Genomic DNA, 23,425 nt, shown 5'->3' with positions numbered 1-23,425 from the left:
TATCACTTCGCATAAAAAAGCCTCATTCCACAAATTTTCTTTAAAACCAAAATGAAATCCTTTCATTGCAACATTTTCTTCAAATTTCTGATTATATAGCGAGTATTATGCTAAGTAGGGTTGAATGTTTCGAAGCACATTAGACTATGAGGGACGCCGTAGTTCGTAACTGCGGAATATTCAACCTACTTTTACAAGCACACCACACGGGTGCCTTTTGCGTTTCGCCTCTGGAAACCAGACCAAAGGGGCCGGGATTTCCAGCTTAGAAACTCCAGCTCAGTAGCCTAGAACTAAACCATTAGGCCATCGAGGCAGATATTTAGATAGGAAATGTACACACTTCATACTTCTTTAATTTCTGTTGTACAACTACCAAAATGCACATTTAATGTCAATCTGCATATCTCCTTCTACAAGTGCGCTTCTTTGAAAAAAGTGCGCTTTTATTTTATTTTTTTTATCTATTTATGCATATATCAACATCGACCATTTAATAATATTGTAGGGGGACTACAAACATACTATGCCATGAATATTAGTGCGGCAAGAAATCTGTAACATTTTCGAATGGTTGGTTCTAGAGAAAAATCAATATAGTTGCATTCAGGCAAACACTTTCGTCAATTTCAGTGGCACCATTTTATAAACTGCCAAAAAATTTCAATCTCAAGATCTATATTGTTTGTTACAGGAGTTGGCCCAATTTCAAGTTTAATGTTCGTTAAGCTAGAGGCAAAGTTTTAATTGTTAATGATGAAATGTGTTGGGGGCGGTTCTGATAACGCTCTAAATTTGTTAATCAGGTTGTGCTTATATGGGTTCCAGACTGGCTATGCACATTCTAGAATTTCGTGTATAGTAGGGAGGTAAAATGCTTTTTTCAGGATCAGAGAAGCCTGTTTTGAAGTTTCGTTTAAAGAAATTCAATACAGCGCTAGCTTTGTTAGCCATGTAGTATACATGCTTGTTCACTGAAAGCTCAGACGAGAAGTACGCGCCTAAATACTTTAAATATCAACGCGGTTAATAGAGTTGCCATTAATGTTGCATTGGAAGGGGAAGGGATGTTTTCACGTGAACTACAATGTAAGAAAACCTTTTTATATTCAGGCGACTGTTTTTACATATCACACCACGAGGCGACATATTTCAAATCCCTTTGCAGAACACCAACGTCACCTCAATTGCGACTACATCTCTAGATTACAAATTCATCAGCGTACAGGCTTGTATTAGACGAGATTCCATCAGTCAGATCATTAATAAAAATTTCAAAGAAAGTAGCGGCTACAAAATTGATCCTGTGGCACACCAACATTACATTATTGGATGAAGAGGATGTGCTTTTAACTACAAAACATTGAGTTCTTTTGATAGGTAATCTTGTACCCATTAGTTAACAGAGGCGGGTAACCAAGACAAAACAATGTGGAATAAGATAACTCATGGAATGGTGTTAAATGCTTTTTCAAAATCCAAAAATGCACAATCAAATTCAAGTATTTTATTGTAAGAGACAAAGATGTCATTTGTAAATTCAGACAATTGGGTAACACCGACAATTTGAGTATAAAACTGTGTTGCTATCTACTTTTTGGATGCTTCAAATTATGCATTTCATGGGTCTGCCGATACATTTCTTATGAAGATAGAACTATAGACGATAAATATAATTGTTTGCTGGATGCCTTTCGAACGAGCTCTACCCTCACGGACATTAAGTCTGTAGGTTCAGTATCCTCATATACATCGTAAATAAAGTGACAATGAAGGGCGTTAGTGCTCGGTCACATTTCTTCAATACATCTCGTCTGATACTAATGCAGAAGTTGGATTAAGACATTCACTCTGCAGCTCTGAGATCACACTACCAGGCATGAGTTTAAAAAGCCACTGAGTATTGGGTTCGAGGCTTTCTTTGTAGCACTCTTCAAATACTGATTTGATGTACGCATTAAAATCGTCGCTTTGCCAGCATCATTATGTACTGTAGTTTCAACAATACGAAACAGTGGGACTGCCAATTAAATCTTTTCTATTCGACTTCACCTAATTCCATACCTCTTTTGGTTCCTTGTCGATAATTTTTCTTTAAGACAAAAAAAAATATTCTTAGCTTCTTTTATATGCATCTTTACGCAGGAGCCAAGATGTCTCAGGTGGAGGTGCAGAGCAACAGGCAACTCATATCTGTAGTGCTGATAAAGTCGAACGCTTTCTACTGATAAGGGCCCATGAACCATGTTTTTGTTTTCTTTCCTGCGTTTTCCGGCAACCATTTTAAAGGGAATATGCAGGTGAACGAGATAAAAAAGTTCAGATTTAACAAGGTTCCAAAGGCCATTTATTTCCATGGATTCAGGGCAGTTTTCAAACTGGGCTAGAAACGCGAACAGATCCATTCTTATTCCTTCAAATTCACCTTCAGCATACAAGACCTTCTCCGTGGAAGCTTGTTCTGTATATCTGAAGGTTTATCGAAAATAGTGTCGATAACAACCTCACGATCACTTATACCAAGAATTGTTGTGACTGATTTAACGGTCTCAGAGTTATACACAGCACGAGATGCGAGACGCATGAGCCACTGTACCTTGTAGGCTAAGCGAAAAACTGATGAAAATCACATTCGCTCAGTGGCTCCCCAAATACTAAATGTACACTGGTGTTTCTCAGTTAAAGAGGCAGTTTGTTTTTGCTAACAATTTCAGGGAAGTTAAAGTCCGCACAAAGAAAAAGGTTGTCTAATGCCAAGCAATTGAAATCATCAGGCAGTGCTTCAAAATGTAGTTAATTGTTACAATTTCGGGGCCTGTAAAAAGTTGCAGGGATGAAGTGGAGTGAATTCTGCAGTTAAATTTTGCACTCGATAAATTAACATGAAGGGTGACTGAACGATGGTGGCAGTTTTTTTATTCTTTTCTGCATAAGAATAAAGACACAGCCACCACGGGCATTGCGGTCTTTTCGAAAGACGTTAATATGCGTGGGAAATATGCTGCCAAGCCACAGTCCACTACCTAGTACGATGTCGGCTTCAGACCTAGCTATCAGAACGAAGAATTCTTCCTGTTTTTTTTTTTATACTACTACAGATAACCGGATTGAACGTTCGTATTTTTGTGTTATGCCCATTGTGATAGCGGAGTTCGATTGTTATTGTTGCATGATGCTTTCAAGCATGCCAGAATTAGTGCCATAAACGAAAATCTTCATTCCTATGACCAATTTGTTGAAACGAAGCTTACATTCTAGTCACCCTGTTCCTTAGCAAACGGAAGCAGTTAGCTCGTTTTTGGAAGACTCCTCGCTAACTCGTATTTGGCTGTAATTGAATTTGTATGCACTGAGGAGCAATCTTATTTTGTCTTGAAAGGAAGAAAGTTTTACAGTAATCGAGCTATTTATCTGGCGTAAAATTACCAATTCTATGAGTGCGCTCTAATGCCCACGATACAAGTATTGGCCGAAAATGTTCACTGAAGTACAGAGAACTTTACCTTCAGGCTCATTCCACGCTTCACGTACTCCGTCTGTCAACCCCCCCCCCTCCCCCCAATAAAAACACTAAGTTGTATCTTCTTTCAATATTCTTGCGTGTACATTCTTGAAATCTGAGACGCGGTTTTCTATCTATCTAATTCTGTCCATACGTGTAGCAAGTTCCTCACCGACCGATTTCTTTTATGCTTTTGTTACTTGAAAATTGTTCAAGACCCTTTTTCGGCCCTTGTGTAGCCCGAATGGCGATCCTGCTGTGCTTCCGAAAACAGACCGAGATTCTGTTCCACATCCAAACACAGCTTCAATCGTTTTTTTAATAAGGAAGAGATAGCGCTACATAGCAGTGGAACTACATTACATATACATTGAAAATGATACCGTGCTAAGTTCACAGCAGTCAGAGAACCGTTGGGTCTCGATGCCGTTTAGTTAAGCACTGAAAAGCTCAGAACATTGTCGGGGTAGTAGGGAGAACGAACTTGAATAACAAGAGGCTGTTAAGTATCCCTACCCTATGGCGGCAACGAACTCCGATGTCAAGGGTACTATGTACTAGCAGATGGTTATGGTCTCGTTTTAATCTCTTTAAGTGTAACGGACCAGTGACGAAACGACATGGACTGAAAACATGTCCGTTCGAAAAATTAGGCTAAGGATAAGAAAGCCTCTAAATTTTATGCGAACAGTACGGTCAGAATTTTAACCATAAAGTAAAGTATATTTCCCCAGAAACGTATGCTGTATCAATCAGGCAGTGTTGGTTCAAGTAGCAAAAATAAGAAGACAATTTATCAGCCGGCATGAACTTGAATTTGCAAGTCAAGCTTCTCCATTCAAACCCCTCCCTCCCCCCAATGTCTTCGTAAATACGAACGGAGGGTGTTGCATTACATGATCTAGGGCTAGGGAAGGCCCACGCGGAACGTGCAGACTGCTAAAGTTTACTTACCAGCAAGCATGAGGGAGGACTTGCTTCTCCGGTGCCTTGACTAATGCCTGGTGCAGGTCACTCTTGAGATTTGTGAAACAGGCATGCAGCTTTCCGCCAACAGAGTTCAAGCACGGGATGCTCTTTTCGTACTCTGAGCGGCGCCAAATCCAGAGATGCAGAGAAGCAACAGAACGCAAATGAAAAAGAGAAAGGCAATGGTGGCTCTTTCTCTTTACCACTTCAAAGCATATTTGCAGAGGAAAAACGGCACGCACTCCCAGACTCTCGCCATTTCCTAGGATAGTTAGTTATTTCCGGTTGCCGTAGCCTAATACGCAGACGCCGGAAAGATGTTATTTACATGGTTATAAGCTAAACTTCGGAACCATGCCATCGATGATGGCCATTTCTTATTTTTCTAACGGATTACTCGCAGTTTCACGTCACCTTTCTCACTGGGCTAAAAACGTGGTGACGTAATTTGACTTTTATCGAAACGAATTTTTTGTGGGGCACATGCCCAGCAAACCAATAGTTTTATATTCGCCTCTTAATAAAGTTTTGTCGTCCATAGTCCGGTTGCGTCAACTGCAATACAGAACGCCCTGTACTGCATCACCAATGTAATGTTAAATTACATTTTGCTAATAATATTCTTCTATAGGTCTCAGGATTTCGTCATTTAGCTCTCTCTATCATTAGTAGCATCACAAATCTGCCTAGTAATACCCACTGCAGGGCGAAGGCCTCTCCCATAATCCTCCATTTAACCCTGTCCTGTACTAGTTGCATCCACTTGACCCCTTGCGAACTTCATAACCTCATCCGCCACCTAACTTTATCTCGCCCCTGCTACGCTTTACTTCCCTTAGAATCCAATTGGTTACCCCAAGCGACCATCGGTTATCCTTTCTTCGCACTACATGCCCTGCCCATGCCAATTTCTTCTTGATTTTCACTAGAATGTCACCTTCCCGAATTATTTCTCCCACCGATTTTCCACGATTCCTATCTCTTAACATTGCACGTATCATTGTCCATTTTAAAGTCGTAAATTATATTTATTGTGTAATTTCAGAATTTCTTCATTTGAGGAAACTTTCAATGAAAAATGACTCGACTGCAAATAGAAATTTTCATGTGGTATACAAGACGGCTAGGAGGTCTATGCAGCTGGCTATCCTCGCCAACTATTTCATTAATTAGTGATTAGCAAACTTTTGCTGGGACAGCAGATGTACGTACAGCGATATAGTTCCGATCGATATATTAGCGTCAACATTATAAATAAAAAACAAAGAAAGTTACATGGTAGACACGCTTCCGAGAAACCTACCCTTGTTCTTTTCTGAACCGACGTTGCAAATGGCCGCGGTGATGTCCTCTATTTGGTTGACGACCACGCCCACCGCAACCCGCGCCCCGCCTTGAAGACAGTCTTTGTAATATTGGGATGCGCAACTGAGGCTTTGCTTCCATGTCCTGGAAGAAAGTAGTACAGAGATCAGTTCAGTTCAGTTGAGTCGTTCTGTCGTGTCCGACTCTTCGTGATCCTCAGTACAGAGATAGCCGAGACGAAAAGCAACGACTGAGCAGCGCCGCCGCCCTGTGCGCTCTTACTATTGCACATATAGAAAAACATGGTCAATTACCAAGGTACTGCAGTCAAAAAGCATAATTAACCAATCGTTGCGGTACACTGGTGAAAGTGAATTCGCTATTTTGAATCATATGCATGCACAAAAAAAGTTACAGATGCTATTTCTCGTGGAATAAGGTTATTTGTATTGCCATTACTTCACTCTCTACTACCTACTTTCGCCACGTCATACCAGTCTTCAGCAGTATGTTGATTGCTAAATATATATTTGGTATAAACGTTGATTTGAATAAGTTATCAACAGCCAAGTAGTGCATTCCAGTGCGAGCACCGTTCATGATTTTGAGCAACCGGTTTGAGTGAAGGAAGCATGAATATGTGACTCTAATCCAGCGTCCTCAAATTCATCGACCCGCATTCGGTGGCAGCTTTTCTAGAAAAGCACAAAAATGCGGCAGGATGAAATATTCATTATTGCCTGTGAACTTTGGATGTAGTCGGAGGTTTTCAAACTCATCTTTGGGAGAACTCAAAGTAGCGTTTATAAATACCGCAAGAGCTAAATGTTAATGTCAGGCGACAAGTCAATTCTCAAATTTAGTGGCGCTAAAAAAAATATATGTATCCTAACTGCAGATAGTTAGGTATAAGACATTTTTCAGAAATTACTTCTGAAAGTTTTGTTTGCTGGAAACGCGGAAATGCAGGAAACGCAGTCTGAATTGCGCTGTAAAGGTCCTCTGCCGGCTAAAATGGCAACTAGGCAAAAGAAGAAACTGACTTATGATAATATTTCAGAAAAAAAAATGTTTATAACAGGTTTACTTGACAATGGTTCCAAGCAAACAAAGTATACTACGAGGCGCGCCTGTTTTCTAAAGGGGTATGTATGTTTGGCGGATATCAAACTGCTCCTGGTGCTCATCTGAACCAGCAATTTAAAGAAATGTTATTGAGGTGCTGTACTATTTTGTTATGACAAAACAAAAAATTCATTTCTTAGCCGAGTTTACCTGTCTTGCTTTCCTGCAAACCTTATTGTCGAAATGTGCGCTCCCATGGTTCGTCATTTCCATGTTGTACAAAACTCTCTGTCTCCTATGGCAATGCATTGGAAGTACCGCCTATCTTATGGCGATTTCCACTGGTCGATCGGAGCTGGGCACCCGAGCCGACCTAAAGCGCTACAGAGCGAATCAGCCTTGATCAACCAGCGGAACGTGTAGAGCGCGCGGCGGAAGTAACGCTGAGCCGGTTTCGAAAGTTGTAGCCGCATCCCAGCGCCAAAATGTTTGCGGTTGATAAATAGGCAGGAGTGCGGCCCTCAACAACTTGCTTTCTCATTTTTTAACGCTGCAGACGTTTTTCGATAGACGTACTTCGACATATTGCCGCAAAAAAAACGGTGATGCCCAGTGTCCTCTGCCGATGTCGCTGAAACGGTCAAAAACAGCCAAAAGAATCCAGCTGCATCCGGAAGTGACCGCGTCAGCGGCTAGAACTTCCGGCGAGATCCTACTTCGGTCGGCGGATCGAGCTGGAGCGTCTCGAGCTGCCCCGAACGACCAGCGGAATACGCGCAACCCATCTTGGTCGACCAGTGGAATTCGAAATCGTCGTCCCGGAGCAAGAAAACGTGCTCCGTAGCGACCAGTGGAAATCGCCATTATACTTCTTTGTCTTATATGGCACTCTGATGGCATGTCGGATGGTATGAAATACAACATACTGATTTCTTCCTGATAAATCCTTTCTTGCTTTAGACAACCGAGAAATAAGACTTTATGGCTACACCGCACTGCCGCTATAAACAAACAGGGGGAAATTTACTTAGATATTTTATTTCAAGTGCTCTTTGTTGTCTGACCTTACAAATAGTGCTCCTTGTGCCACCATGTCGAATATATTCATGCTCCCCTTATAGGTCGTGGAATCTCAGAGTACTCACGCGCATTTGTCGGCGAGGGGCTTCCCGGATACCGGCAGGCTAGGCCCATCGCCGTAGGGCACGTACTCGTTGCCGCATGCCCGTACAGTCTCCAGTTTGCAGCCGGCCTTCAGCTCAGATCGGCACGTGCCTGCGGTAGCGTATTGCGCGCATAAAGACATCCGCTTAAAAATGCTTTCAATGGTGAGGCGCTCATACTAGAAAGTTATAAATATACGTCGTACATAATAAAATGTGTAGTTCTTTTTTCGCTTTCGGACTTTGTAATACGCCAATATGCACCAACTCACCCAGAAAGAAGTTTTAATAATGCTGCGTTGGATGTACCCTGTATGTAATTTTTCGGGTATATCGAACGGAACCAGTGACTGTGTTTTGAGACGGTGCATAAAGGTACGCCAGACGGGTCCAGTACATTTTGTACGCTAAAGCGTCAAGGAGAAAGGGGCCACATTTATCTACTGGTACCGCCTTTGCAATGATGTGCAAGTCGTTATAAAACCTGTACAGACATGTTGACTGAGCAAAAAGGTGGTAAATAAACATTTTGTTTTACTCTCATGCAGCTTCTATTTCGGTGGCAACCACCGAACAACAGCTATGATGTCCCAGAGGCAATTTTGGTCACGTGAGGCATACAAAATCTACTATAAGTTGGCTGCTGTGTTTCTTTCAATTCTCTCAAACCCTTATGCAAGCCTGACAGCTAAAATAATACACATAAAAAGGGATCAGTATTTTATTGCAGTCTTTTTTTTCTCATGCGACCTAATAATAGCGGTGACGAAAGAGCTGCTTTCGATGAAAGAAACTTAAATCGAAACAACAAAGAAAAAACAACCAGTTTTAATCTATTAGGTTTCTCAGGTATTTTTACATAACGATGTCGGTACGCCAGTGTCTTGCACACTACGTAAATGCAAAAACACGCATCCATTTTTTCGGTGCGTTTACTCCTTTAAAGTGGTAAGGACACCAAATGTTTGTTCTCTACTTTTGTGTTGTAAATAGTGCGTAGCGGTTCTGTAAGCACGGAACACTATGTTAGAAGCCAAAAATCACAATAAATAATTTATTATTGCATTATTAGTACGCAGCAGTTTTGGTTCTGGTTCGTAGTTGCCAAGTTTTTACTTGGCGTCAAAAAACAGAATATATATCATTGAAGTGATGAAGATATATCATGTGGGCAAAAAAACTCGTGACGTCAACGAGTAGGCGCGTGGTCTGTTCTGTTTGCAGTGTGAATCTGCCATATGCTCTCACGATGGAGTCACACTGCGGAAAAAGTTGATCAACTGCTCCGTAAACATAATATTTCCGTCGTTTTGGCGGTCCTGTCACGCCATCACGCCTGTTACAATTCCGTCACACCTGCGATAAGCTGTCTCCAACTCGTTCGCCGAAAACTTGTCGCTCGTAGCAGTGCTGTGCTACACTTTTATTCAAATTCCTGCGCTATGCGAGCGGTTTCGAAAAATTAAAAATCAGGAGAGGCTTTGACTATGAAGGATCGCACGTAAATTCTCCCGGATAGATAGTTTGAATCGCACTAATCGAGGCACCGCTTTCGTGGGCCGTCTTCAAGACCGCCTCATGTATAGGAATGGGGTGATTGTTGAAAGAAAATTTACAGCTTTTTGAGGATGAAAATGGTCCTCGAATATAGGTTTGCTAACAGCGAACGGAACTCGACAATTTGGTACGCCGCAGAACGCGCGTACAATCATCACGAAGCACCGATGTGAGCACGGTGCGCCGAGCAATGCTGCAAACGCCCCGGAACAGTCATCGCCGCTAATTGTAGAGATTAAATTAGGCCGATTGAAGACAGTCGCCATACACATATTTTATCGAGCTTATTTTATGATGAGATAGGCTTCTTATAGTAAAACGGAGCGGAAGACAAACCATTATTATAGGGCGAAACCGACTAGGCCTAAGTAGGGCAGGAAGACAGCAGCGCAGTTCCTTGCCTGGCGCGCCCGTTGGAGGCGTCGTCGCCGAAGGCTCCGCACTTGTGCAGACATGTCACTGTTGCACGAGTACATCAGCAGTCATGATAACCATTGTCTTTTTGGTGCAAATCCAAGGAGTGCTTTAGGTTGTATACCATGAACTGCCAGGCCAGTTGGGTGTGATCCATTTGTATCAGCAGCGCACACGCAATCAGCAAAAAAAGAGATGATGGTAAGACAGAGCGCTGAACTTTCCACATTATTTCAAGAGAACTGAAGCCTGCACTTATATGCACGCCTATACACATAAATGTGTATATAAGTGCAGGTTTCAGCTTCCTTGAAATAAAGTTCAAAGTTCAGTGATCTGTTCTATCTTCTCCTTTTCTCCTGATTGTGTGCGCGCTGCTGATACAAACTAGGTTATAATGTGCGAAGTGCCGAAATATTGCTAGGTGTTTCGATGGAAACTTGAGACTAATGTGGACGTATTCATTTTTCTGCCAATGGAACAGCAATGCCGATGTTGATGAGCGTTGAGCCTTTTCTTTCTGCAAGCAAAGGTTTCCCCATGCAGATAAGTAGCCGTCGCATCTCAGCATTTTACTGTGTTACGATTACCCTGCGAAGCCTGTTTGGTTGGTTCAGAGCGTTCTACGTATGACGAGGAGATAGAGCACCGTTTACCAGCAGCGCAAGATATAATTTCCACCTATGTAAATTAGAGAGGGCTGTCATGCTCCCCCACGAAAGCGGCACTTTTCATATACAAACGTCACAGAACGTCTAGCATACCACCCAATACTCAGCACAATTTGGGCAATGTATCAGTTCACACAGACTGAAACATTCGTATACTAGGCATGCTTCTCGCGCCTCACGGATCTCACACTGATACAATTCAAACAATCCAAATGTACACCAAACAGACAATCAGGCTGATCAAACGTGTGGCAAAACTTGAAGTTGGGCTAGATGGTGCATTGTAACTTGACTGAAGATAAAGCGCACGGGAAGACACACACAAGAGAAGAAGACACAGGACACGCGTGTCCTGTGTCTTCTTCTCTTGTGTGTGTCTTCCCGTGCGCTTTATCTTCAAACGTGTGGCAGACAGAGAAAAAGAATTACGAAATTAAACACGCTACGACTTCACATGCTTACATTACCAGCAGAATCACATGCGCACTACCATACCTCCCGATTCTAGAAAAAGATAGGGAATGCTTAAATGGCTTCATTAGTAGCAGCACGAGTGCCGCTTTACGCCGTGCGCCGAGCGCTTCCACAGAACGCCTCCTACGACTAGGAATAGCAACAACAACAGCACAACTAGCCAGACTCACCGAACCCCTGTGGGACGAGCTCTTTTGCAGTCGCTTCACCTATCACTCGTCGGCAGAATATCCGGCAGTGGCCCAATCCCACATGAGCTGCACTCCAGATACCCGCCATCCCAGAACACATGCATCCAGAACGCGATGAAAAACGTAGGTAGGTCCGGGCCTTGGCATTGCACACACAGCATGCAGGAGATCTCAATGTTGTATACACTGATGCCTCGCTATATACATCAGACACACAGGACGAGATAGTGGCTGTTCGCAGCGGCGGCTACCTTGTCACAGCAGGAACCATTTACACCTCATCTATAACCACGGCTGCGGAGGCGGCTCTCTCTAGCCACCTTTCCCTCGCCATCACTCTAGCTATCTTTCCCTAGGACGCCACCAAAATTATATCTGACTCTGAAACAGCCATCCTAAATTTTAGCTCTGGACGTATCCCTCAGCAGACCAGTGCCATAATCAGGGGCCGGTCCCTAAATGGACGCTAAGGCATGCGGGACTACCCGGAAACGAAGAGGTACGCGCCCTCGTCCGATATCTTACCCTCCGAGCGAGTGAGCACTCAGTCGCCTCCGTCGATGGGGAGTGTCTGCTAAACTGCAGATGCATTATTGAATACAATAGACAGATGCACACACCTCCTCACTCATCGCTATCCAACATGCAATCAGCTTTCTGGCGGCGGCTACAAACTCGTATACTCCCATACACAATAGACATGCACAGACGCTTCCCCTACTTTTTCTCCGCCTACTGCCGACTATGCGGCAAGCCGGTCATTTTTCTTAATGTACTAGTCACCTGCTCCACATACCCACATCCTCCCTCCCCAGAGGTGGCACTTGCGCACTGGGAACAACTCAGGTCGAGCTCATCGCTACAAGATCAGCGACTCACGATCCCCGATGCAACTAAGAGGCTGGACCTCCAGGGGCTGGCACATCATTTGAAAAGAAGGACGCGCAGCGCGGGCCCCTCCCATAGGTCATGATGGGGCTCTGTCATCCATCTGCATTTTTATGGCCAATAAAGTTTACACCAGAACCACCAGCCTGCTTGTCTCGAGCTAATCATGGGTTCACAGCAGATTAAACTTCATGTGGGAAAATATTAGCAAGAAGACAATATTGCGGGCTGAGCACTTGCTAGGAATTTCCCGCAGAATGTTGCTGTCTTTCCAAAAGACCGGACTCTTTACACTTCTGGCTTTCCTGTTGCTCCTTCAAGCACGACAGTAGAGCACGTCTTCACCTTGCCAGGCTCAAGCCTTGTCATTTCCGTCAGCGTAGGCCGCGAATAATTTGGACATGCGGTTTTGCATAGCCGTGTGATGAAATCTAAGAGCTTTACTCATGAGCACCTGATTTCCTCTGTTAACCGGTAGAAAACATCGAGATTATCTAATAATTTTTGTTGAGTACTACTTACCAACCCAGAGGTGCATATTGAACTAGACCCAAGTTCCGACGCTACGGTAAAGATACACTTCGCAGACCAATGATAACTCGCCGACGGCGCAAACGCTACTGCCTCCTTGCTTAAATCAGAGTACATTTAGGAGACATATTACGAGACCTTGAGCTAAGTACGATGTATGTCGATTTACGCTGACCGTCGTAGGTTGCAGCGCCTACCGTACATCGCGTCTCGCGCCCCACATGCGCGCACTTAGTAGAGGTGCTTCAAGCTCCGCATGGTGGCGCTGACCTATGCAATCTTTAGAATTTTGGAGATTTTAAAATGGGCGAAATTTGTTTTGCAGCTCATTTATTGTCGTAAAAGTAGCACGTGACTTGCGTACGCTATGCAAGGAGGAGCACGCAAGGGAGAGAACCAATTGCTTACAACTCAAACCTTCTGCCAGAAACGTTCCCCCCCCCCCCTCTTTTCCTGCTACAGATTTGTTGTAGCAGCATGAAGTGGCGCCACCAGTACCATCGCTGGGATAGCGGCTCGTCTGGCGTCGTCGCCGCCGCATAAGATGGGAACATTTGACTTCTTTTGATCGAATCAGGCATCCAAACAAATTTGATATTAAAAAATACTAGCGACAAAATGCCCTTTCTGTGCAAAATTTTAACTGCGAGGATTCCACGGTTTAGCTGGGAGAAGCATACTACATCGCGCCTCTAATTGTGCAACGCGCTGTAAACTTACTCATTTGTTGAAAGCAGATCAATTAAGGGGAAATGAGGGTGCTCGCTATAATACATGAAGGAAAGAAGCAAACAGTCGGCGAGGCCAAGGAAAGCGTTGGGGATGGTACTTTGTCTTTTTTTAAATGTTTAATTGGATAATCACAGAGATTAGTAATGTGATCTGTTTAGTTGAAAGATAATTAAACACAAAGTAGAAGAAAAAACAACGTGCCGATGGTGGGAACCGAACCCACGACCTCCGAATAACGCGTCCGGTGCTGTTCCAACTGAGCTACATCGGCCGCTGTCCCCCCTGCTACTTTCTTGGGTATTTATGTCGTCTGTATACGAACCTTGAGAGTGTTCACCAGCGCTACCCTCAGCCAAGGCGGCGGACGTGGAACGTCCTTTGTTACCGCCAGCGTCACGTAGAACGTGATCAAGAGCGAGGGCGAAAGCTGTGCTAGAACCCTCTTACGCTACCTGTGGCTTGAAGACTGCCAGAACCGAGACCCCCGTAAGCTACAAGCAGATCAATTAAGGGGAAATGAGGGTGCTCGTTATAATACATGAAGGAAAGAAGCAAACAGTCGGCGAGGCCAAGGAAAGCGTTGGGGATGGTACTTTGTCTTTTTTTAAATGTTTATTGGATAATCACAGAGATTAGTAATGTGATCCGTTTAGTTGAAAGATAATTAAACACAAAGTAGAAGAAAAAACAACGTGGCGATGGTGGGAACCGAACCCACGACCTCCGAATAACGCGTCCGGTGCTCTTTCAACTGAGCTACATCGGCCGCTGTCCCCCCTGCGGGTGGCGTTGAGGGTGGCGCTGGTGAACACTCAAGGTTCGTATACAGACAACATAAATACCCAAGAAAGTAGCAGGGGGGACAGCGGCCGATGTAGCTCAGTTGGAAGAGCACCGGACGCGTTATTCGGAGGTCGTGGGTTCGGTTCCCACCATCGGCACGTTGTTCTTTCTTCTACTTTGTGTTTAATTATCTTTCAACTAAACAGATCACATTACTAATCTCTGTGATTATCCAATTAAACATTTAAAAAAAGACAAAGTACCATCCCCAACGCCTTCCTTGGCCTCGCCGACTGTTTGCTTCTTTCCTTCATGTATTATAACGAGCACCCTCATTTCCCCTTAATTGATCTGCTTGTAGCTTACGGGGGTCTCGGTTCTGGCAGTCTTCAAGCCATAGGTAGCGTAAGAGGGTTCTAGCACAGCTTTCGCCCTCGCTCTTGATCACGTTCTACGTGACGCTGGCGGTAACAAAGGACGTTCCACGTCCGCCGCCTTGGCTGAGGGTGGCGCTGGTGAACACTCTCAAGGTTCGTATACAAACAACATAAATACCCAAGAAAGTAGCAGGGGGGACAGCGGCCGATGTAGCTCAGTTGGAAGAGCACCGGACGCGTTATTCGGAGGTCGTGGGTTCGGTTCCCACCATCGGCACGTTGTTCTTTCTTCTACTTTGTGTTTAATTATCTTTCAACTAAACAGATCACATTACTAATCTCTGTGATTATCCAATTAAACATTTAAAAAAAGACAAAGTACCATCCCCAACGCCTTCCTTGGCCTCGCCGACTGTTTGCTTCTTTCCTTCATGTATTATAACGAGCACCCTCATTTCCCCTTAATTGATCTGCTTGTAGCTTACGGGGGTCTCGGTTCTGGCAGTCTTCAAGCCATAGGTAGCGTAAGAGGGTTCTAGCACAGCTTTCGCCCTCGCTCTTGATCACGTTCTACGTGACGCTGGCGGTAACAAAGGACGTTCCACGTCCGCCGCCTTGGCTGAGGGTGGCGCTGGTGAACACTCTCAAGGTTCGTATAAAAACAACATAAATACCCAAGAAAGTAGCAGGGGGGACAGCGGTCGATGTAGCTCAGTTGGAAGAGCACCGGACGCGTTATTCGGAGGTCGTGGGTTCGGTTCCCACCATCGGCACGTTGTTTTTTCTTCTACTTTGTGTTTAATTATCTTTCGACTAAACAGATCACATTACTAATCTCTGTGATTATCCAATTAAACATTTAAAAAAAGACAAAGTACCATCCCCAACGCTTTCCTTGGCCTCGCCGACTGTTTGCTTCTTGCCTTCATGTATTATAACGAGCACCCTCATTTCCCCTTAATTGATCTGCTTGTAGCTTACGGGGGTCTCGGTTCTGGCAGTCTTCAAGCCATAGGTAGCGTAAGAGGGTTCTAGCACAGCTTTCGCCCTCGCTCTTTATCACGTTCTACGTGACGCTGGCGGTAACAAAGGACGTTCCACGTCCGCCGCCTTGGCTGAGGGTGGCGCTGGTGAACACTCTCAAGGTTCGTATACAGACAACATAAATACCCAAGAAAGTAGCAGAGGGGACAGCGGCCGAAGCAGCTCAGTTGGAAGAGCACCGGACGCGTTATTCGGAGGTCGTGGTTTCGGTTCCCACCATCGGCACGTTGTTTTTTCTTCTACTTTGTGTTTAATTATCTTTCAACTAAACAGATCACATTACTAATCTCTGTGATTATCCAATTAAACATTTAAAAAAAGACAAAGTACCATCCCCAACGCTTTCCTTGGCCTAGCCGACTGTTTGCATCTTTCCTTCATGTATTATAACGAGCACCCTCATTTCCCCTAATTGATCTGCTTGTAGCTTACGGGGGTCTCGGTTCTGGCAGTCTTCAAGCCATAGGTAGCGTAAGAGGGTTCTAGCACAGCTTTCGCCCTCGCTCTTGATCACGTTCTACGTGACGCTGGCGGTAACAAAGGACGTTCCACGTCCGCCGCCTTGGCTGAGGGTGGCGCTGGTGAACACTCTCAAGGTTCGTATACAAACAACATAAATACCCAAGAAAGTAGCAGGGGGGACAGCGGCCGATGTAGCTCAGTTGGAAGAGCACCGGACGCGTTATTCGGAGGTCGTGGGTTCGGTTCCCACCATCGGCACGTTGTTCTTTCTTCTACTTTGTGTTTAATTATCTTTCAACTAAACAGATCACATTACTAATCTCTGTGATTATCCAATTAAACATTTAAAAAAAGACAAAGTACCATCCCCAACGCCTTCCTTGGCCTCGCCGACTGTTTGCTTCTTTCCTTCATGTATTATAACGAGCACCCTCATTTCCCCTTAATTGATCTGCTTGTAGCTTACGGGGGTCTCGGTTCTGGCAGTCTTCAAGCCATAGGTAGCGTAAGAGGGTTCTAGCACAGCTTTCGCCCTCGCTCTTGATCACGTTCTACGTGACGCTGGCGGTAACAAAGGACGTTCCACGTCCGCCGCCTTGGCTGAGGGTGGCGCTGGTGAACACTCTCAAGGTTCGTATAAAAACAACATAAATACCCAAGAAAGTAGCAGGGGGGACAGCGGCCGATGTAGCTCAGTTGGAAGAGCACCGGACGCGTTATTCGGAGGTCGTGGGTTCGGTTCCCACCATCGGCACGTTGTTTTTTCTTCTACTTTGTGTTTAATTATCTTTCGACTAAACAGATCACATTACTAATCTCTGTGATTATCCAATTAAACATTTAAAAAAAGACAAAGTACCATCCCCAACGCTTTCCTTGGCCTCGCCGACTGTTTGCTTCTTGCCTTCATGTATTATAACGAGCACCCTCATTTCCCCTTAATTGATCTGCTTGTAGCTTACGGGGGTCTCGGTTCTGGCAGTCTTCAAGCCATAGGTAGCGTAAGAGGGTTCTAGCACAGCTTTCGCCCTCGCTCTTTATCACGTTCTACGTGACGCTGGCGGTAACAAAGGACGTTCCACGTCCGCCGCCTTGGCTGAGGGTGGCGCTGGTGAACACTCTCAAGGTTCGTATACAGACAACATAAATACCCAAGAAAGTAGCAGAGGGGACAGCGGCCGAAGCAGCTCAGTTGGAAGAGCACCGGACGCGTTATTCGGAGGTCGTGGTTTCGGTTCCCACCATCGGCACGTTGTTTTTTCTTCTACTTTGTGTTTAATTATCTTTCAACTAAACAGATCACATTACTAATCTCTGTGATTATCCAATTAAACATTAAAAAAAAGACAAAGTACCATCCCCAACGCTTTCCTTGGCCTAGCCGACTGTTTGCATCTTTCCTTCATGTATTATAACGAGCACCCTCATTTCCCCTAATTGATCTGCTTGTAGCTTACGGGGGTCTCGGTTCTGGCAGTCTTCAAGCCATAGGTAGCGTAAGAGGGTTCTAGCACAGCTTTCGCCCTCGCTCTTTATCACGTTCTACGTGACGCTGGCGGTAACAAAGGACGTTCCACGTCCGCCGCCTTGGCTGAGGGTGGCGCTGGTGAACACTCTCAAGGTTCGTATACAGACAACATAAATACCCAAGAAAGTAGCAGGGGGGACAGCGGCCGATGTAGCTCAGTTGGAAGAGCACCGGACGCGTTATTCGGAGGTCGTGGGTTCGGTTCCCACCATCGGCACGATGTTTTTTCTTTTACTTTGTGTTTAATGACCTTTCAACTAAACAGATTACATTACTAATCTCTGTGATTATCCAATTAAACATTTAAAAAAAGACAAAGTACCATCCCCAACGCTTTCCTTGGCCTCGCCGACTGTTTGCTTCTTTCCTTCATTTGTTGAAGGCATATACCGCTTTTAACATTGAAGAAATAATGTCTGAAATATTCTCTTACCTATGAGGGATGTCGCAAGCAGCACAAATCCAAAAGCCTGCTTGGGCAGCATGTTTGCAGTTGGTTGTAACTTTCTGTCCAGTACACTAACTGTGCGAGCTGTGAAAGAATCAGCGGCGTTTTAAAGCATCCATGGAAAAAAGTTTGCAAGAATTGCGGGGTAACCTGTTATCATCATCCAAAGCAAAATACTGTGACAACAAGAAGGCAACGCCTGTGAAGTTTTGTAAGGTTTTGGCTTAACTACGTGATTACCCCAAGGTCAGTATGCAAAGAAACCGCGTCGATCAAATTCTTGAGCAAATCTGTCAAAAGAAAAAAAAGTAGGGCTGAGGAAATTTAAGGAATTGATGCAGTAAAGGCGGCATGTGTACTGAATGGCGATGAGCAACACGTTACTTAACTGCTAAGGATAACTCAAGGTTTTTTCCTAGTCTACTAACTCTGTCTATTCATCAATGCTGTCGTGTTGATTTCTTCATCTATACTCCAATCCTGGCTAAAGTGAGATGTGAAAATTTGAAGTCGTTTAGTTTATTCAAATATATTTTGCTTGTAATTAATTGTACTTTTTGCCATGCGCGAAAGCTCGGTGACGCATGGAAGCTGATGCTGCAGTTGACACTAGCAGCTTAACGCTAATTTTATAGAAGCTGCATTCTACTCTATAGGCCTTCAATGTATAAATTGATTACGGTGTCCTCATCGCCAGGCAGTGCTACAACGGTATTATATAGCCAGTAAGGAAACTGTAAACATTCTGGGAAACTCTCGATACGGGTAATGCGCGCCCTCTAAATAAAGCGAAACTCGCCAGCATGCTAGTAACAAGCAGTCTCGGCGGTCATTGTTGAACAGAACTGCCCCTGATAACTGCTCGCAATTTCCAGCCAGCTCGGAAACTTCAAGATAAGGCATAAAAAGCAACTACAATAATCTTGAAGCCATGGATAAGTTCGTGGCTGATATTCGAAATACGAACACGGACAAGTGCTATCTTGCGGTTTGTGGTGTGTGCTTTTGTTCATGTTCGTTTTCGCGCTGTGTGATTTTAAGCGCCACCTCATTTGCATCCTAGGTTCCTCGGCAGCAGCGAAACGAGACGCCAGGCGGAGACGGAGAGGAAATGACGCCTTTCACACTGGTATGACATGCATACCACGCTTATTCAAACTAAATAAGAGACACTTCATTATGCTTAGCCTTAAGAGTAGATGGGATAGCACCTTAATTAACACCCCCTTCTTATTCCGCGACTTTTATTTCCATCGAACTTTTGCCTAAAATATTTAGGTCTTTAGAATATTAATAGCGTGACTTTCGCACGCATCGCAAACCATGCTAGTAATTCATTCAAAAGGAACGCGTTCAATAGGTGCGACGGCAACAAGTTTGGTACAAACTATTCTTCTTCGTAATGGTCCCTTGTCGTCTGACGCAATAAAGATAAAAAAGATGCTTTGCGTCTGTGCGTTGCAAGCCCTCAGGTACGCATGGGTACTGGGCTCGATGCTTCATGTCGACGAATTCATTTTAATGACTTACATCCGTTTACTGGAGTACCTTAAGAGAAGATCTTCAGCTCTAATTTAGTTTCATTTCAACCTTGCACGAATCCGTTAGCTGCATTTGAAGCTAGGAATTCTTCCTGGGGGATGCAGGACAACGGCGATGACGATGAAGGCTCCAGGTTTTCAGCAGCGAGAAGTTTAACCTATCTCCTAATAGTGGTCACGGTGGCTGCGGCTCCAGCCTTGCCCTATATGAAAGGAATGGCCAGGCACGAGGAAGAACGTTGCGACACATTCACAAATCGGCTTAAGAACACACGCTATAGCGGTTAGAGTATACTAGGTTTTGGGGTGGAGTGTTCAGACGCTACTGGTCGCCACGCATTTGCCTGAGGCGTAGCATGTCCAGTGTAACATCGATGTTACGACGCCCTGCCACTGCAAAGGTTGGTGGGGCTGTGCAACTGGTCAGCGGTTTTACTAGTTCTGGCAGCTTGTCGCCGACAATGAAGCAACGCCAAAGTGGTAACGGCAGCGGAACTTTGTACTGTGTTATAGGTAGTTTACGGGGGCAATACACGTGGCAGCCTCTCATGTTTAGGCATTCCGGAAGCCGAAGCAGGAAGAAGTTTTGGGAGCGTAATTTACATAAATACCAAGGACAACAATTTAAGTGCCTAATAATGACGTTAAGCGGTGGCAAAATCCAGAATTTTTCGAAATAGTTAGGCATTTGTGTGGCTGATATTCTCAGCAAACTGTCAGCGAAATTTCGTTTTGTAAACTGCCTGTGATTTTATAACTTCGGAAAAGCAGTGAGTACTGACTACACCAAACTTGATAATGGCTCCAATCTAGACGCCGCACTTCTGGAGTTGGGCAATGCCATAGAAGCAGAAAGCCTGAAATTGGCAGACCTCCCTCTGCAATCCTTCCGCTTGATCATACATCTTCAAGCGTGAAAATTAACACCTTTTATACTAAATCCCTAGTTACGCGGCACGAGAGCTCCTAAAACGCACGGAGTGCACATAAGGCATGAACCTCCCTTTTCCTAACACCAAAAAAAAAAACAGGCCATGTGGGCTTTTTTAGTCACCTCAAGCCTTATTTGGTGCGGTTAGAAATAAAAAACATATCACCTGCATTTTTCAGTAAACGAGAATTGTGAAACAACATCGTATAATTGGCGTGTTCTGCTCATAGCGAGGCACGTTGTACCGCTTGCTGCAATCAGCTCGAAGACAAAACAGGGCAAATGTTTACGTGCACACAAGTCACAAGGCTACATTTCATTTCGCGATATTGTATAGGGCTAAGTCGGCATAAGAGCCTTTGTCGTAGCCTATATTTGAGAAAAGCATGCCGAAAAATGTACGCATGTGACTTTGTTTCACCACTGTAACGCAACTGTTCATTGTGCACTCATCAACGGGATGCCAAGCCATTTCGCTTACCATTTCATCATCATCATGATAAGTCGGACTATTCCCACTGAAGGGCTAAGGCCTCTCGCATGAGCATGAATATGTTCTCTTACTTTGAAGTCTTGTCTGAAATGACCGAAAAGAACGCATACGAGGTACATTGGTAAAGTATAAATTCGTTTATTCTTAACCCATCCCTCGCTTTTCGAAATAGATTGAACCCTAAAGTGAAAATTTAAGAGTTGCGAAAATAATTTTTAAAATATATAAACGAGCGCAATATAGAAACATTGTGAAGCCCGCCACGTGAAGGCAGACAGTGCGTCCTAAATTTCACCCAGCCATGACGACCTAAATAATATGTATTACTGCAATAAGATATTTGAAGTAATGAACATATATGAGTAGAGTGTCCTGCGTTCGCCACCGAATGGCATGCACTCTGTTGTGGTGATGGTGGAGCACATCAGTCCCCAACCTCTGATGGGCATTAGTATTCACGGACTGTGGACACAGCACTCCACGGCCTTCAAGGCTTCCAGAGCATCGCTTCTGATTTATCCTTGCCTTCACGGTGATAGGGGAAGCGAAAGCGTGCAGAGAAAAGGAACTGTTATGCATGTGTTAGGATACTTTCGACTGTCTGCCGTTATTTAACGTGCTAAATTATATTACAGCTCGCAGCCATTTCTCGATTAGACACCTCTGAAATTCTGCCTCTAGGTAAAGTATTTGGCATCGCACCGTTCTGCTTAGCATACCAACTGCATTATCACTCTACAACAGTGTGGGTTGAGTGCTCGCTAACAATGGGGTATGGACGTATATTTTCCTATTGCTTCTCATTAGGGCGGTACAAAGCGCGAACATGGACAGGTATGATGGTTAACGCACTGGAGAACAGCTTTTTTTTTTGCTTTGATGGAGAGAGCTGACCGTGTCGCAAATTTCCTCAGCACAATGAAGCTTTGCTAATATTAGTATAATCAAGGTTATGAGTCGAGAATTCGATCCCCCCCCTCTTCTATTATGCCCTCCCACCTCCCCCAGAAAAGAAAACAGTAAAATATAAATTTTCTACGTCGCGAATCACGACAATGCACGTGCATGAATCCTAGCCGGTTGTCATCTTGTCATCGTGTGAGCGTATTCATGGCTTCTAACAGCAGATCGCAACTAATTCCATTCCATTTATTGAAGCCTCTCAATTCTATATCAAGAAACAAAATAAATACAATCTAAACAAGCAGGCGCAAAAGGTACCAAAATACTACTGGACAATATGAGAGAGAACGTTCCAGATTCCTTAATAATTTAGTTCAGAAAATTTCGCAGTTTTTATATAAAGCACTATGGTCCAATGAAGCATTGCATCAAGTTATTGAATCTGGAAAAAAAAAGTTTTCAATTTCTGAAGTTTGGCCAAACATCAGGGCTGTCGGTAGACCGTGTTTAGGCGGTCGAGCATTCTTGAGGGAGGATAAATCATATTACCTGAATGTGAAGTGACCGTTATTAAGTCAAGAACACTGGGTAATCAACTTATCGCACTGACAAGTATCGGCATGTCTTCCAGCTGAATGTAGCATGGCACGAAGTAATAACGGCACAAGCGGAATCCGGGACATGGGTGAATGCAATGCTGCCTTTATTCCCCGAGATGCGAGGCTATCGCGATGAAGAGTTCGGCGTAGCTGTCGAACTTGTGATCATTGGGGCCAACTGGCGGCAGCTTCGCCAATGACTTGCAGGCCTCGGTGCCCTTCGTGTGGTCGAGACACGCCAACTTCAATGCACTCCCGAATACTTTCTCGATTATACTGAGAAAGTAGCGTTTACCACCGGCGCTTTCGCATGGCGCCAGGGCCTGTTCGAAGCAGTGAACAGCGTCGTTGTATGAGCTGCAATAACAAGGCATAGCATCAGATGATAATCTGGATAGAACTCCTCCCAAACCCACACACCGCAGAGGTACTCTGCAATTGGTAATAGCAATCAACAGATTTTGCATGGCTTTCCATGCGATTCAAAGAAGACTTAGCTTGCAAATGTGCATGATCAATCTAGATTCTCAGTGAAATGTTTCCAGAGCGAAAATGAAATAAATCTGAAATACTGGTATGCCAATAAGAACTGTTCCTGAATAATTAAAGCATTATAACAACTAACGAACATTGTAGCAAATGCAGTAAGATGCTACTAATCTCAATGAACCTCTAGGTTTTCAGAGCAAATGTTACCCTAATTGTTTTTCGGAATTCAGACTGAATACGCCAGAACTTATACTGCGTCATTACTGCGCGAAATGCTGCCGCTGATTTGTTTTATTTACAGATGCACGAAAGAGCGATTTTCAAAGTTTAGGATGTGTTTAATAACGCTAAAATGATGGCTTTTA

This window comes from Amblyomma maculatum, chromosome 10 (assembly GCF_055883805.1).
Source record: "Amblyomma maculatum isolate TAMU_Amacu chromosome 10, ASM5588380v1, whole genome shotgun sequence".
Taxonomy (NCBI): Eukaryota; Metazoa; Arthropoda; class Arachnida; order Ixodida; family Ixodidae; genus Amblyomma; species Amblyomma maculatum.
The sequence above is the reverse complement of the archived record's forward strand: the minus strand, read 5'-3'. Positions refer to the sequence as shown.